The sequence below is a fragment of the Apium graveolens genome, chromosome 11 (assembly GCF_009905375.1).
Source record: "Apium graveolens cultivar Ventura chromosome 11, ASM990537v1, whole genome shotgun sequence".
NCBI lineage: Eukaryota > Viridiplantae > Streptophyta > Magnoliopsida > Apiales > Apiaceae > Apium > Apium graveolens.
In genome coordinates, this window is record NC_133657.1 from 36816550 (window position 1) to 36833245 (window position 16696).

Genomic DNA, 16696 nt, shown 5'->3' on the forward strand with positions numbered 1-16696 from the left:
AACATTTTTCTAAACCGGGAGTCGATGTTCCCGAGTATAATATATATATATATATTGTTATAGTTTTCAAAACTATTAATCGAATAAGGTTTATTCGATAACTTTATTTTATTTATTTAATGAATATTATTTTTGAATATTCATTTGAGGACTTATGACTCCGCTTATTTACTAAATATTATTCTTTATTTTATTAAAGAATAATGTTTCGATAATCAAACTTATTTTCGATTATTCAAATAAAGATAATACTTTCGTATAAGTATATATTTGGTTATTTAAAATTCATTTCAAGTATGAGTTTTAAAACTTCTACTTCAAATTGTTTATATAGATATTATCCTTTTGGGAATATTATTTAAATAATAATATTCAGATATTTTCTAATATATGGGGGCTAATTTATTTCATTAAATCAGCATTACTCCAAACATTCTTAAAAATGTTTTCGAGTCTTCAAAATGATTTTAAAAGTTAGAGCGGATCCCAAAACTCATTTTTATATTTAAGATCTTTCTTTCGAAGGGGATTTAAATACTCGCTCAAAACCTGAGGGATCTGGCTTAGTGGTGTATTTTACATTCGCAACGAGGTTGCTGTTTTGAGAAACATCTTGATTACTTACCCAACATTCGGGAAGTAGGTCCATCTATTGAGTCGGCATAAGCAACATGGGCTCAGTGGGCGTCCATGAAAGTGTAAGTGGCTCAGTGGGAGTCCATCAAATGCGTAAGTGGCTGAGTGGCAGTCCAGCATAAGGTCCTATTGCGGTCAGGGTGATGACCAGTGGGGAATTCATCCATCTACTAGTAGAAAAGGTTACTTACTGGTATCTTTTCCTGATCAGCAAGATATCAGGTTTATGCCAAGGTTTTCTCCTTTCCAAATTCATTGGATATTATAACACTGTTTATAATTTTTATTACAGAGGTTTTCAAGGAGTGTATGAAATGTATATATATATAGGTGTGTATATATATATCATGACTTAATGAAGTATCTCGTAACTTCATTATTTATAATGATATTTCAAAGATTGAATCTATTCAAGTCTTATCTTGTAGTCTCATCAGTGTGATGAACTTTTGAAACTAATTATAACTTGAACGGTGGTAGTTCAAGTAGAATTCGGAAAAGATATAAGTATATTGGAGTATCTTGTAACTTCATCTTTTAAACTTATATCTAGTAAATGATTATCTTATGCATATCAAAGATTTTCATAAAAACATTGAGACAAGGTTAGATATATGAGATCACCTTGCAACAATATTTTTATACAGTTATAAACCGGAACTCTGTGTATATTATACATGTCAGAGGATTTCAAAGATTGTGAAAAGTATATATGTATGTATATACCGAATATTTTGCGACTTGGTCGCATTAAGATATCAACTTGGTTCATTTCTTCTTAACCAAGACTTTCTTGAGTACTATGAGAATGCTCATATATTGTTAATTATTATACATATTATTTTGGTGGGCTTGTTGCTCACCCTTGCTTTCTTCTGTCATCACACAACAACAGATAGACAAGATGAACAGGATCAAGCTCCCAATTCACGAGCGAATAGGAAACGTTCCGCAGTTTCCTGTAGGCGTTGATGCCGCCGTAGCTGAGGTAGGGACTACCAATAGGCTAGGTTTTCAACTATTGATGTACCAGACTTATGTATATTATGAATTGTAATAATGGCAAAGAAATGTAAATTTATTCAGAAACCCTTTTGAGGTGTAATGACTTATAATTGTGGAATAAAATGACTTGTGTTATTTTTGGTATTCATCTCTGAGACTATAACTTGTGGTGTGTGTATATTGTGGGGTCACAGTACGTAGTAGTTGGTTGACTGTTAAGATTAAGTATTGATAAGGGAAATGGAACTCGTGACAACCCGAATCCCCGACCCCGGATTTGGGGGTGTTACAGAAATGGTATCAGAGCTAAGCGTTATAAACCTCAGAGATGATGTGGCGTTAAGATAATACGTTCACTAAGATAATAAGAACTCTTGCCAAGTTCATAGTCGGGCTACCTAGCATAGTACTGACAATTAAAACCCTTATGGGAACCCTTATAAATATCGTGATAGAAGCGTAGTTCGTTATCATATATGGTAGCGGGACTCTGAACCCTGAGGTTGAGGAGCAACATCACGATGATGTTATATTACTAATTGGAGATCGGATTGTGGATCCGATAGAGCGTCCTAACACAGGACCAGATGATGTTCATATTGAGGATGTAGCGGTTGAGGATATTGTCCTAGAAGGGATTGTTGCTGGGGAGGATCCCGTGGAGGATCCTGACAAGAATGAATAAAGGACCACTGAGGAATTGATGACCATGGTTAGGGAACTACCAGAGGTAGGATTAGCCGGTCACTACCGGAGGTTCGTTCAAGTTTGTAAAGATAGTATCCCTTTAACGCGGCTTACTCGTAAGACTGAAAAGTTTGAATGGATAGAGAAATGTGAGGAAAACTTTTAAGAACTGAAGCAAAGGTTGGTGACGGCCCCTATGTTGGCGTTGCCGGATGGAAAAGGAGATTTTGGGATGTGTAGTGACGCTTCGTATAAGGAATTAGGGTGCTTCTTATACAACACAACAAGGTAATCGCGTACGCGTCAAGACAATTAAGGGAATATAAAATTCGATATCCCCACCCATGAGCTTGGGCTCTTGGCAATTGTTTTGCGCTAAAGATTTGAGGCAATACTTGTATGGAGAAAAGTGCGAGATTTACATTAGCCATAAGTGCTCTAGTACATTTCACGCAGGAAGAGCTCAATATGCGCCAGAGGAGGTGATTAGAGCTAATCAAGGATTACGATTATGAGATTCTTTATCATCCAGGGAAAGCCAAAATGGTGGCTAATGCCCTTAGTGTAAGGGAGAGACTCAAGATGATAATGTCTTTGGGAGAGTTGATAAGATATTTTGAGAAAATGGAAATAGAAGTGAAGGTAACCGGAGCCGGTACCGAAAAGCTGTTTGAGATTGCAATACAGCCCGAATTATTGGAAAAGAACATATTATGCCAGAAAAAGTGATGAATGAAGGCAGAGAGCCAACAAATAGATAAGAGATTAATACCGAGAAAGATGATAAGGGAATAATGAGGTATTCCTACATAATTTGGGTTCCAAATGTTCAAGAGCTTAAAGATGAAATCTTAGATGAAAGCTAGTTTGAGGAATAAGATTTAGAGCAAACCCTGAACGTGATAGTCAGGGAGGTCGCCATCAAGATAGAAGGAACCCATAACATAATGGAGTGGAAAATGAGGATTTAAAACATGTAGGATGACCCCGATTATGGAGAGAATGAGGGAACGTTCAGACTAAGGAAACAGGAGTCGAGTAAGGAAAGGGGACCCAAGACGGTACTCCTATACGACAATTTATGGATCTTTTTAGACAGAACTTAGACTATTATCCCTAACCACCACCCTGAGGAAATAATGCGGTGAGAAATTCTTTCAGGTTCTTTAAGTCGCTAAGCTCTCAGAGTTCCAAGGAACAAGCTGACCCAGTCGAGGCAAGAGCCTGGTTAAAGGAAATATAGGAATCATTTGAGATTCTAAATGATTGACGAATCACAAAAGACTGTTTTTGTCACTTACCCTCCTAAGAGAGAGACCACCCACTGGTGAAAGACCAAGAAAGGCACGGAGCAAGAGGTTATGATAAACTGATTAAAGTTCAGTCAAAATTTTTTTTTTCGAGAAAGTAAATTCCAAGGTTATGGAGATAGTGTAAAAGCTTTAAGAGCCAGAATAAAGGTGGACGAATATGATGAATTATGAATCTAAGATTGTAAAAGTTGTCAAGATTCGTCTGGAGGACAAGAATCCTAGAACGACATGATGTTTGAAGTCAATGATTAGTGGGTACGTAAAATGATTGTAAGAGAAAGGAAAATAAAAAGAAACTGAAGTGAAAAGGAGCATAAAGGCAATAGAGTTTGAGGAATGATAAGGGAGTCGGGTATGAGGAATCCCTAAAGACTCGTAGTAATAGAAATAGAAAAGTATATGATCATCAGGATGAGGATGATTCACCATGAGTTAAAGTTGATGGTTGAAGGCATAAGAGATATATATGTTGTACCCCCTTCAAGTTGGAAGGATTCGGGGAAACCTTGGGATAGTTCGAAGGATAAATAATGAGACGCGGATAGACTGAAGTGACAAGAAAGTAAGAAATTAGGAAAATTGGATGAAGGAAGTGACCTTCAAGAATGTGAAGTGTAAGACCGGTGGCATGATACCCAGAAAGGGAGACGCCAGGTATGAGAGACATCCCAATATTGAGATGATTGTTGAGATCAACAACAAGAGTAAATAAGAAATTATTAAGAAGAAGTTCACGTTGAACACGACCAATATCTTCCAGGACATCCCTGTTGTCATTACCAAATTAGGAAAGAAAAGCGGATAACCGTTGTTATCTTTTGGGGGCCATATTGATTGACCTCATTTTGAATACAGATGTTATTGTAAAATTAGGCATATACTATCGAGGTGGGAATGATTGAATAAGACACCCTCATCAGGGATATATGACTTGATTTATCCATGGAAGGATGCATGTACTTTTTCTAAAGGTGGAATTAAGGATAGAACATCGGTAACTTAAAATGAATCCTAGGGGAATGCATAAAGGTTGGCATTTCACCCTTAATAGGGATAGTATGAGTTTGACAGTATGAATTGGAAAGGATTAAGGTAACAACAACCTTTAAGGATCAGTGGAGAAATTTTTCAGAAGTATATAGACAATGATTCTGGTATTAGTAAATGGTATTTTTGATATGCCCTGTATCTAGGGAATACAGGAGGAACGATTCAAGAATAACCTAAGAGGTTTTACAAGAAAAAAAAAGTAATATTCAAAGTTCTCAAGAATAGAAATTTTGATAAAGGAAATATGACATAATTATAATGATGCCAGGTGGGCACGTGTTGAACCATAAAAAAGTATAGATCGACCGAATGAAGGTCGAGATTGGTGAAAACATGTAGGGCCCAAGATAAGAGACGTCCTAAGTATGATCGAGAGTCAGTTGTGACAATGTTAACCGCTAAAAGACCGAGGCAATAACTTATGGAAAAATGGTGATAAATTTTTTTTTCACCAAAGCGTAAGGAAGAGCATTTTCACGCAAGTAGTGATTGGAAATGAGGTAGAAAATTTAGTTGAAGATCATTTAAAAGACATTGATTGTAAGGAAATTTTACTATCAGGAAAGGCCAAAGAGGTGGCCGACACTTTAAGTGTAAAAGGAAAATCATAGGCGCTCGTGCCAGAGGAATATAGTGATAATGGTTGAAGCCGTGAAGGTTGTATTATGGTTTGGAGGATTGACGTTCCTTCTGATGACTGTGCAATACCCAACCGTAATAGTAGTTTGGTAAAGGTTTAATTCGTGTAATCGCCATGAGCGGGCTATCTATCTTAGAAGGTCCTATCTTGAGAATAATCCAGGACCATGTTTCGAAAAGGACTAAACGAACCTTTGAGTTAAGTCTTCTATTGAAGGCATATGATTAGGAATGGTATTAACCTGCTATCGTTGCTTTGATTGAAACTCTTCTGCAATTTTATCTGCTTCATGTCATGAAAGTACGTTAGGATCTGGAGTGTTCTTCATGAATTATGAATGGTGATTATGTTAACTCCTTAGAAGAATTTGATACGACAGGTATGGACTCCGTATGGTTAACTATTAAGATCCAAGGAAAACGAATGACTACAGTGGGTCAGCGATGGACCATAGTAATGCAACAATGATTCTGCGAGTAATGAGTCGATTACAACCGTAAGAGTTGTATTAGAATGGATGTTGAGATTGAGTACCACTAATCGGGTCGTGGTGATGTATAAGTTATCATTGATAGACTAATTAAGTCGATTATCTACCTATTGAATATTTATTCCTTCTTAGGAATAGAGAGTCGTATTACTATACGAAGAAGGTTGCGGTGCAAGCATAGAATTCTAGTAACGATGATGTCTAGAATGAAATCCCATATTCGATTTTCGATGTCAAGGGAGTTTCAAAGGTGATTGTGTATAAGCTCGAGGAAGAGCATGGGTCCATAGAATGATGGACGGAATATAAAAAATAATTAGGCATGTGAAATACGATGCTATAATGCTTAATGTTGATTTATATACATATATGTTTTGTTCTCCTATGATAAACCTCTATAGTTCAGAGGTAGATTTCAAGCCAGATATTTTGTGGCAGTATATATTTTAATATATATACAATTCTCTTCAATTCATTCTTTTCTCTCCTTTTCATTTCATGTAAGCTGAGAAGAACAACCCTTCCAGAAGGGGAGGTATTACCGAATGACTATCTATATGTGTGATAGAAGCCTAGTAGGATACCATCTATTGTTTAATTGCTTGTCAAGTACTAAAGGCTGACCACCTTCTATACTAACTATGCGATATAACAAGTGTTCATGATCATAGTGATCTCTCAACAAATTCATTTACTTCTATATGATGGATCAAGCTTTCAAAGATAGAAGAAGCTAGAAAGGAAGTAGTATCAGTACGGTGGTATTCTGATTCTAACACATTCGTGATACTAAGGTTGTCGCGTGTATTAAAAGGTTATAGAATGCTAACGAGGAAAGGTATAACCAGTTTAATATTAGGAACGGAAGATAGTAGCGATTACGAACTGGAAAAGAGTGGGTATCGAGAAGCAAAAGCCATAATTCTAGAAGCTATGATGAGGGTATGTGCAATAGACTTGAAAGAAATTGGAATGATCACTTAACACAGATTGAGTTTTCTTATGACAATAGATCATATGTCATTATCGAGATTTCGCCTTATGAGATCCTTGAGGGAAGACAATGTTGATCTCCCTTATGATATGATGATGTTGCAGAGCGCAAGATGCTTAGACCAGCAGTGGTCCAAAGGACCAAGGATATAATAGATTGAATCAGAGGACGGCTGGTAGTAGCCCAAGATGGAAACACGAAGTATGTTGATTTGACACGAAAGGACAAGGAATAGGAAGTAGGGGACCTAGTGCTGTCATAGGTATTCCCTTGGAAAGGATGGATGAGGTTCGGAAAGAAAGGAAAGCTAAGCCCACAAATTGTTGGACCCTTGGAGATATTAAGACGTATTGGGAAGTTAGCATATGAGCTAACCCTACCTCCCCGAAACTGTAGCAAGTTCATAATGTGTTCCACGTATCAATGTTAAGAAAGTGTAATCTGGATGCCAGACAAATAAGGGCATATGAGCGCATAGGCATGCAACCAGACGTAACCTATATGGAGCAACCAGGAAGGGTTATAGATTGAAAAGGAACAAGTGCTTAGGAGAAGGGCTATCAAACTAGTCGGAGTTTAATGGTAGAACCACAATGTGGCAAAATTACGTGAGAGTTACAAAGTGCATTGCTAAGAGAGTATCCCTATTTGTTTTCTATTTTGATTCCGGGACGGAATCCTTTTAAGGAGGGGAGACTGTAATAGCCCCAAAATTTTGAACTTTTTGTAACCCTTATGAATAGTATTTTTGCTGATTATGCTGAATAAGAAAACTTTTCATGCCACACTATGTAGGGGTTCTTTTATTGATATTCTGGGATATTATTAGTACTCTATGTGGTATATAAGTGTATGTAAAGATTGTCAGAATCCAAATCCGAACACTTTGATTTTTCCCGAAAATCCATCAGATACCGAAAGAATTGAGTATAAGGTAACATGGTTAAAAGGATTTAAATTCAAGGATTATAAGAGAGGATCATTAAAGGACTATAAAATATTGAGAAAGATTTAGGGGAACCCAAGTAATAAGATCCCGGATGTGATCCCTCAAACAACGAAAGAGAACAGAGTTAAGCGAACCGTAAAACAAATAAACGACCAAGGGACAAGCACATACAAGTAGAATGGGAAGGAAGCTTCCAAGAAAAGCTAAAACAAGTGGTTAAAAGAGAAGGTGACATCATCAAACCTTAAGGGAAAGACATGTGGCTTGGAGGTGAGGTCATCCAAGTGATGTCATCACTTTATCAAAGCAATCTCCACCAAGTATTCATTTCACAAACACCAAAATCAAAAGCAACCAAAACAAACTCATTTCTCTTCTTCCCCTATCTATTGCTCTCGGCTTTTCCATGAAAAGCAAAGGAAAAATTTCAAAAATCAAGCTACACACCTTCATAATTCAAGAGGTTTGTTTCTTTAGCTTCCATAATTCATAACTTAGATGAGCCATAAGTTTAAGCTCAAGATTCCATGTTTAACATAGCTAATCAATTCATCAAAGTTCTTGGTGAAGAGTGTTTTTCAAGAACTTGAAATTTTGTTCTTGAGTTTTTGTTTAGATTAAGCTTTGGTAAGGACTTTCAAGGGTGATTCCAAGCTCCTTAGTTACTTTTACTCACCAAGGAAGGTATAATCTCATACCCTAGCCCTACTTTTGTATATTTAGAGTTTTTGTGTTTGGAATGGTTCATGAGAATCTTGATTATGGTGTATTTATAGATGTGTTGGTTTTGTGATGTGTTTGGAGTTGTAAATCTTGTTGATTAGTTAAAGAACTTATGCAAGCTTTTAGTTCATGATTGGGAAGTAGTGTAAATTGGAAAAACTTGAGGTGTTGGGGCTGCTGTAGTGAGGTATGGATGGAGTTTTGTTGTATGGTTGAATTATGGTTGGTTTGTGGTTGATTTGGAGTAGGATAAAAATTGGTAATCGCGTAAACATAGCCGTCGTAATGTCCGATATACTTTAGACTATTTTTGTTCTTAACATCAGGACCCGAGGACTCACTGTTAGGTTTTGACCATTTCCATGATTAGATAGTTCATGTTACGAGCTTCATTTTGATATGTGGTTCGTTTGAATCCGATGTACGGTTTAGGAGAAACGACCATTTTAAGTAACGACATTTCGCGAACGAACCATTACCCCTCGCCTTACTTTGAACCTTGGTTAAGGACTTTAAATGACTAATTGGGATATGAAACAATTATGTTAAGTGGATTAGGCAGTTGGTAAGGTACTCGCGAAAGAATCGCCTTAAAACTCTGAATGGTTAATTTATTAAAAATGGTGGAGCCGAGGGTACTCGAACGACTTAGGTGATTCGTTAAGCGTAGGAGTGACCATAAGCGAACGTTAGGGTTCCATTGGTTAAAGTCTAGTTTCTTAAGCGACCGGGGTTTAATTCCAACTTATGTTGTTGTTCATAGTTTATCGGACCCACTCTAAGCTTAAGTCTATCCGGGAGCACTCAGGCAAGTTTTCTACCTGTTATACTGTTGTGGTGATGAATATATATATATATATGCATTATCTTGTGATAGATGCATGTTGGTTAATTAGCAAATTTTACGATATATTGAAGCATGATGAGATGGTATATATATGCATGTCTTTTTCGTAATATGGTTATCTATCTGTTGATTTCAATGCTTATAGTTGCATAATACCTATGCTAGAGATAAGTAGTAGTTGTGTATACCCTTAGTATAGGGGACCCAAAGGTGAACATTTTTCTAAACTGGGAGTCGATGTTCCCGAGTATAATATATATATATATATATTTATTTATTTATATATATATATTGATATAGTTTTCAAAACTAATAATCGAATAAGGTTTATTCGTTAACTTTATTTTATTTATTTAATGAATATTATTTTTGAATATTCATTTGAGGACTTATGACTCCGCTTATTTACTAAATATTATTCTTTATTTTATTAAAGGATAATGTTTCGATAATCAAACTTATTTTAGATTATTCAAATAAAGATAGTACTTTCGTATAAGTATATCTTTGGTTATTTAAAATTCATTTCAAGTATGAGTTTTAAAACTTCTACTTCAAATTGTTTATATAGAGATTATCCTTTTGGGAATATTATTTAAATAATAATATTCAGATATTTTTTAATATATCGGGGCTGATTTATTTCATTAAATCAGCATTACTCCAAACATTCTTAAGAATGTTTTCGAGTCTTCAAAATGATTTTAAAAGTTAGAGCGGATCCCAAAACTCATTTTTATATTTAAGATCTTTCTTTCGAAGGGGATTTAAATACTCGCTCAAAACCTAAGGGATCCGGCTCAGTGGTGTATTTTACATTCGCAACGAGGTTGCTGTTTTGAGAAACATCTTGATTACTTACCCAACGTTCGGGAAGTAGGTCCATCTATTGAGTCGGTATAAGCAACATGGGCTCAGTGGGCATCCATGAAAGTGTAAGTGGCTGAGTGGCAGTCTAGCACAAGGTCCTATTGCGGCCAGGGTGATGACCAGTGGGGAATTCGTCCATCTACTAGTAGAAAAGGTTACTTATTGGTATCTTTTCCTGATCAGCAAGATATCAGGTTTATGCCAAGGTTTTCTCCTTTCCAAATTCATTGGATATTACAACTCTATTTATAATTTTCATAACATAGGTTTTCAAGGAGTGTATGAAATGTATATATATATAGGTGTGTATATATATATATATATCAGGACTTAATGAAGTATCTCGTAACTTCATTATTTATAATGATATTTCAAAGATTGAATCTATTCAAGTCTTATCTTGTAGTCTCATCAGTGTGATGAACTTTTGAAATTAATTATAACTTGAACGGTGGTAGTTCAAGTAGTATTCGGAAAAGATATAAGTATATTGGAGTATCTTGTAACTTCATCTTTTAAACTTATATCTAGTAAATGATTATCTTATGCATATCAAAGGATTTCAGAAAAACATTGAGACAAGATTAGATATATGAGATCACCTTGCAACGATATTTTTATACAGTTATAAACTAGAACTCTGTATATATTATACATGTCAGAGGATTTCAAAGATTGTGAAAAGTATATATGTAAGTATATATTGAATATTTTGCGACTTGGTCGCGTTAAGATATCAACTTGGTTCATTTCTTCTTAACCAAGACTTTCTTGAGTACTATGAGAATGCTCATATATTGTTAATTATTATACATATTATTTCGGTGGGCTTGTTGCTCACCCTTGCTTTCTTCTTTCATCACACAACAACAGAGAGACAAGATGAACAGGATCAAGCTCCCAATTCGCGAGCGGATAGGAAACGTTCCGCAGTTTCCTGTAGGCGTTGATGCCGCCGTAGCTGAGGTAGGGACTACCAATAGGCTAGGTTTTCAACTATTGATGTACCAGACTTATGTATATTATGAATTGTAATAATGGAAAAGAAATGTAAATTTATTCAGAAACCCTTTTGAGGTGTAATGACTTATAATTGTGGAATAAAATGACTTGTGTTATTTTTGGTATTCATCTCTGAGACTATAACTTGTGGTGTGTGTATATTATGGGGTCACAGTACGCAGTAGTTGGTTGACTGTTAAGATTAAGTATTGATAAGGGAAATGGAACTCGTGACAACCCGAATCCCCGATCCCGGATTTGGGGGTGTTACGGTTAGGATCAGAAGTAAGGAAAAGAATGATAGAACGTCGAGAGGTTGAGTGTTACGGTATAACCGGTATTAGTATAATTCACGTCGTGGTTCGAGATTCTTATATTGCGATATGATTTCAGATAACAGCGATGACCAACTCTTTTATTCCCGTATCAGCTGATTACTCAGAGCCTTCAGTTGGAGTGCCATCATCGGATCCACGTCCTATTATTCCACCAGTATTGGGTATTCTACCTCCACCTGTGTTGCAGCCCGTACCACTAAAGGCTATTCCACCCCCAGGCATGAGGCCACCTATCAGAGGACCCCCACCAGCTGATTCAGATTCCACTGGGCATTCAGTTGCGAGTGCCCCATTTCAGTCCACATTTCCCCCAGTTCCGTATTACCGGTATGAGGCTCTTCTATTGGAACGTGATTCCTTGTTGGCTCAGATCAGAGAGCTACAGTATATCATCAGGACTACAGATGTTGATTGTGGTGTGAGGGAGCTTCGAGAGGAGATTCATGTGACACGGAGGGTTCTTGAGGCTAGGCTACATGGAGCTACACTACCTGGCAGAGGCCCTGATGCACTGATGGGCTGGGCTACTGAGGTGATGGAGGACTTTGAGAGGCTGGCAGGACCAGAGTTTCCTTGGAGCTGAGTCAGAGATTCAGAGATGGAGATACTGGGTAATGTTGTATGGTTATGTAGTATGTATAGTAGTGTGTAGTGTGTATCAGTAAGCTTTTGAGTTGTATTTATAGACTAGCTATGCTGACTAGTGAGTAGGTTGTTGTACCCTTTTTCTTTTACTTCCGAAGCGTTTTTATGCTTGTACCACCCAAAACTTTTGATCTATATATATCAGTACCTTTTTCTTTCCATTACTGTCATTTCCTTTATTGTACCTGTTTTACTTGACCTTATTTATTGCACCAGTTATACCCTGTAATACCATGTACCCTGTTTTCCATAACTACTTATATTCTGTAAAGAAGCATGCAATTTACTAAGTTACAACTATTTCCAAAAAGAGATATTTCTATTTTACAAAACTTTTCTTTTATGCAAAAGATTTGATTCAAAAGCTAAATAAGTTGTTTGATTCTTTACAGAAAATGCCTCCTAGAAGAAATACCCGCACCAACACCCAGAATGAAGAAACCAACAACAATAACAACCAAGATTATACAAATCCAAATGTGAACCCAGGACCCATGGACCCAACAATAGCCCAGATTCTTCAAATCTTGGCCCAACAAACAGTTCACCTGGCACAACAACAACAAAGACAGACCAATCCCCAAGTAACTTTCAAAAATTTTCAGGCAGTAAACCCACCAGAATTCATGGGTTCCCTAGAGCTGATTGAAGCAAATGTTTGGTTAAAGGAAATAGAGAAGGCATTTGCCTTAGTAAAAGTAAAGGAAGAACAGAAGGTTGAGTTTGCAAGTTACTATTTGAAGAATGAGGCCACCTATTGGTGGGAGATGGTGAAGACATTGGAAGGTACAAATGTTATTACTTGGGAGAGGTTTAAGGAATTGTTTTTAGAAAAGTATTTTCCTTAGTTTGTCCAAGATCAAATGGAGCTGAAGTTTTTAGAATTAAAGCAAGGGAACATGTCGGTAACAGATTATGAGAGTAAGTTTGAAGAATTGTCAAGGTATGTGCCGTCGTATGTGGATACTGACAGGAAGAAGACTAAAAGATTCCAGCAAGGTTTTAAACCATGGATCAGAGAGAAGGTAGCCATTTTTGAATTGGTTACTTATACAGGAGTGGTACAGAAGGCTATGATTGCAGAGACAGAGAGTGAGATGTTCCAGAAGGAAAAGGAAAGCAAGAAGAGGAAATTTGAAGGGAATGAGGGCCAGTCATAAGCAGGGAAGTTTCCAAATTTTAAGAAGGGCAAGTTTCAGCCAGGGAGGAATTTTAATTTCAGGAGATAAAATGCAAGCGATGGAGGCCAGGGCAACCATCCAGTTAATGTGAATCAGCCGAATCAATTGAGATTAACTTTTCCAGATTGTCAAGTATGTGGAAAGAAGCATGGGGGAGTTTGTAATAAGTTGAATGTAGTTTGTTTTAAATGCAACCAGAAAGGGCATTATTCGAGGGAGTGCCGAAATCAGCCAGCAAGAGAACCAGAAAATAAGGATCAGCCTATCCGGAATCCAGCAGTGAAGGTTCCAGCCATTAGATTTACGTGCTTCAAATGTGGAAAGCCAGGACATATGGCCAGGGATTGCAAGACACCAGCTCCAGTCAGTAATGCATTAAAGATTATGGGATCTACCCCAACAGTGAATGAGACTCCAAGGGCTAGAGTTTTTGATATGTCTGTAAAGGATGCTATCCAGGATACGGATGTCGTGGCAGTTACACTTAATGTGAATTCTTTATGTGCCAAAGTGTTAATAGATTCGGGAGCAACCCGATCGTTTGTTTCACAAGATTTTGTTAGAAAGTTAAATTGTCCAGTTGATTGTTTAAATGAAATAATGACTGTGGAATTAGCAAATCAAGAATGTGTATCTGTTAATCAAGTTTGTGGGAATTGTGAGATTGAGATTTCTGGTAGTAAGTTTTGCGTAGATTTGATACCATTTAAGTTAGGGGAGTTTGATGTTATATTAGGAATGGATTGGTTATCTAGCACGATGCCCAGATAGATTGTCGAGATAAGAAGGTAATGGTGAAGACACCAGACAAAAGAATAGTAACGTTCAAGGGCCAGAAGCAAGTAAAGAAGTTCTTAACAATAATTCAAGCCAAGAAGTTATTACGGCAAGGATGCGAGAATTTCGTAGCATATGTGATCGACAGAAATCAGGAGCCAGCAAAACTTGAAGATATTCCAGTAGTGAATGAATTTCTAGATGTGTTTCCTGATGAGTTACCAGGACTTCCTCCAGATAGAGAAATTGAATTTGCGATTGACTTAGCACCTGGAACAGAACCAGTATCCAAGGCCCCGTACAGAATGGCGCCTGTTGAGATGAAAGAGCTAGCGAAGCAATTGCAGGAGTTGTTAGAGAAAGGAGTAATCAGACCCAGTGTATCCCTGTGGGGAGCACCGGTATTATTTGTCAAGAAGAAAAATGGAAGCATGAGACTGTGCATTGACTATAGGGAGCTCAATAAGCTTACAATCAAGAACAAGTATCTGTTACCTAGAATCAACTATTTGTTTGACCAATTGAAGGGAGCCAAGTATTTCTCCAAAATTGATTTAAGATCGGGATATCATCAACTGAAGATCAAGCCAGAAGATATACCAAAGACAGCTTTCCGAACAAGGTACGGACATTATGAATTTTTAGTAATGTCTTTTGGATTGACCAATGCCCCGGCAGCATTTATGGACCTGATGAACAGAATTTTCAAGGAATATTTGGACAAGTTCGTTATTATATTTATAGACGGTATTTTGATCTATTCAAAGACGGAAGAGGATCATGCGGAACATTTAAGGACAACTTTGGAGATTTTAAGGAAAAAGAAGTTAAATGCTAAATTCTTGAAGTGTGAGTTTTGGCTACAGGAAGTTCCGTTCTTAGGACACATAGTTAGTAATGAAGGGATCAAAGTGGATCCGGCAAAGATCGAGGCAATTACGAATTGGGAGAGACCGAGAACACCCACCGAGGTAAGAAGTTTCTTGGGATTGGCAGGATATTATCGACGATTCGTCCAAAATTTCTCAAGAATTGTAACACCATTGACAAAGCTTACACGGAAGAATGAAAAGTTTATATGGAACGACAAGTGCGAAGAAAGTTTTCAGGAGTTGAAGCGACGATTAATCACGGAACCTGTTTTGTCACTTCCAGACGATCAAGGGAATTTCGTAATTTATAGTGATGCTTCTCACAAAGGATTAGGATGTGTTTTAATGCAGTACGACAAGGTGATTGCGTATGCGTCAAGGCAATTGAAACCACACAAACAGAAGTATCCTACTCATGATTTGGAACTAGCAGCCATAGTGTTTGCTTTGAATATCAGGAGACAGTACCTTTATGGAGAGAAGTGTGAGATTTATACGGATCATAAAAGTTTGAAGTATATATTCACCCAGAAGGAACTTAATATGAGGCATAGGAGATGGTTAGAATTGATCAAAGATTATGATTGCTCGATTAATTATCATCCTGGTAAAACAAACAATGTAGCGGATGCGTTAAGTCGGAAGGAAAGGTTAAATGAGTTATCAGTACCTGAAGAGATATATAAGGAATTTCAAAGATTGGAATTGGAGATTAGAGTTTGCAAGCCTGAAGAAGTGAAAGTGTACAGTATGACTTTCTAGCCGGAGTTGTTGGAAAACATAAAGAAATATCAGGAAGATGTAATGGACCAAGATATAAATCGTTTGGTAGGTGAAGAATTATGCACACAAAAGGATGATCAAGGTATTTTGAGGTTTTCTTCTAGAATTTGGATTCCACCAGTAACGGAGCTGAAGAATGAAATTTTGCAAGAAGCGCATAGTTCAAGATATTTCATCCATCCGGGAAGTACCAAGATGTATAGAGATTTAAAGGAAAATTATTGGTGGCCAGACATGAAGAGGGAAATTGCGGAATGGGTTAGCAAATGTTATACCTGTCAGAGAGTTAAAGCAGAGCATCAGAGACCAAGCAGATTACTACAGCCATTGGAGATTCCAGAGTGGAAGTGGGAACATATTGCCATGGATTTTATAGTTGGATTACCAAGGACAAGGGCTAATCATGATGCCATTTGGATTATAGTGGATAGACTTACCAAGTCAGCTCATTTTCTGCCTATAAATGAAAGATTTTCGCTCGACAAGTTAGTCCATATGTACCTGAAGAAAATCGTAGTTCGTCATGGAGTTCCTGTGTCTATCGTATCTGATCGAGATCCAAGATTTAACTCAAGATTTTGGAAGAGTTTTCAAGAATGTTTGGGAACAAGACTGAATATGAGTACGGCCTATCACCCCCAGACGGACGGCCAAAGTGAAAGAACGATCCAGAAAATCGAGGACATGTTACGCGTTTGTGCTATTGATTTTAAGAGAAATTGGGATGAGCATTTACCCCTGGTAGAGTTTGCTTATAACAACAGTTATCACGCCAGTATTGGTATGCCACCCTATGAAGCCCTTTATGGACGCAAATGCAGATCTCCAGTATATTGGGATGAAGTAGGAGAATGCAAGATACTTGGACCTGAACTGGTACAGCAGACAAAGGAA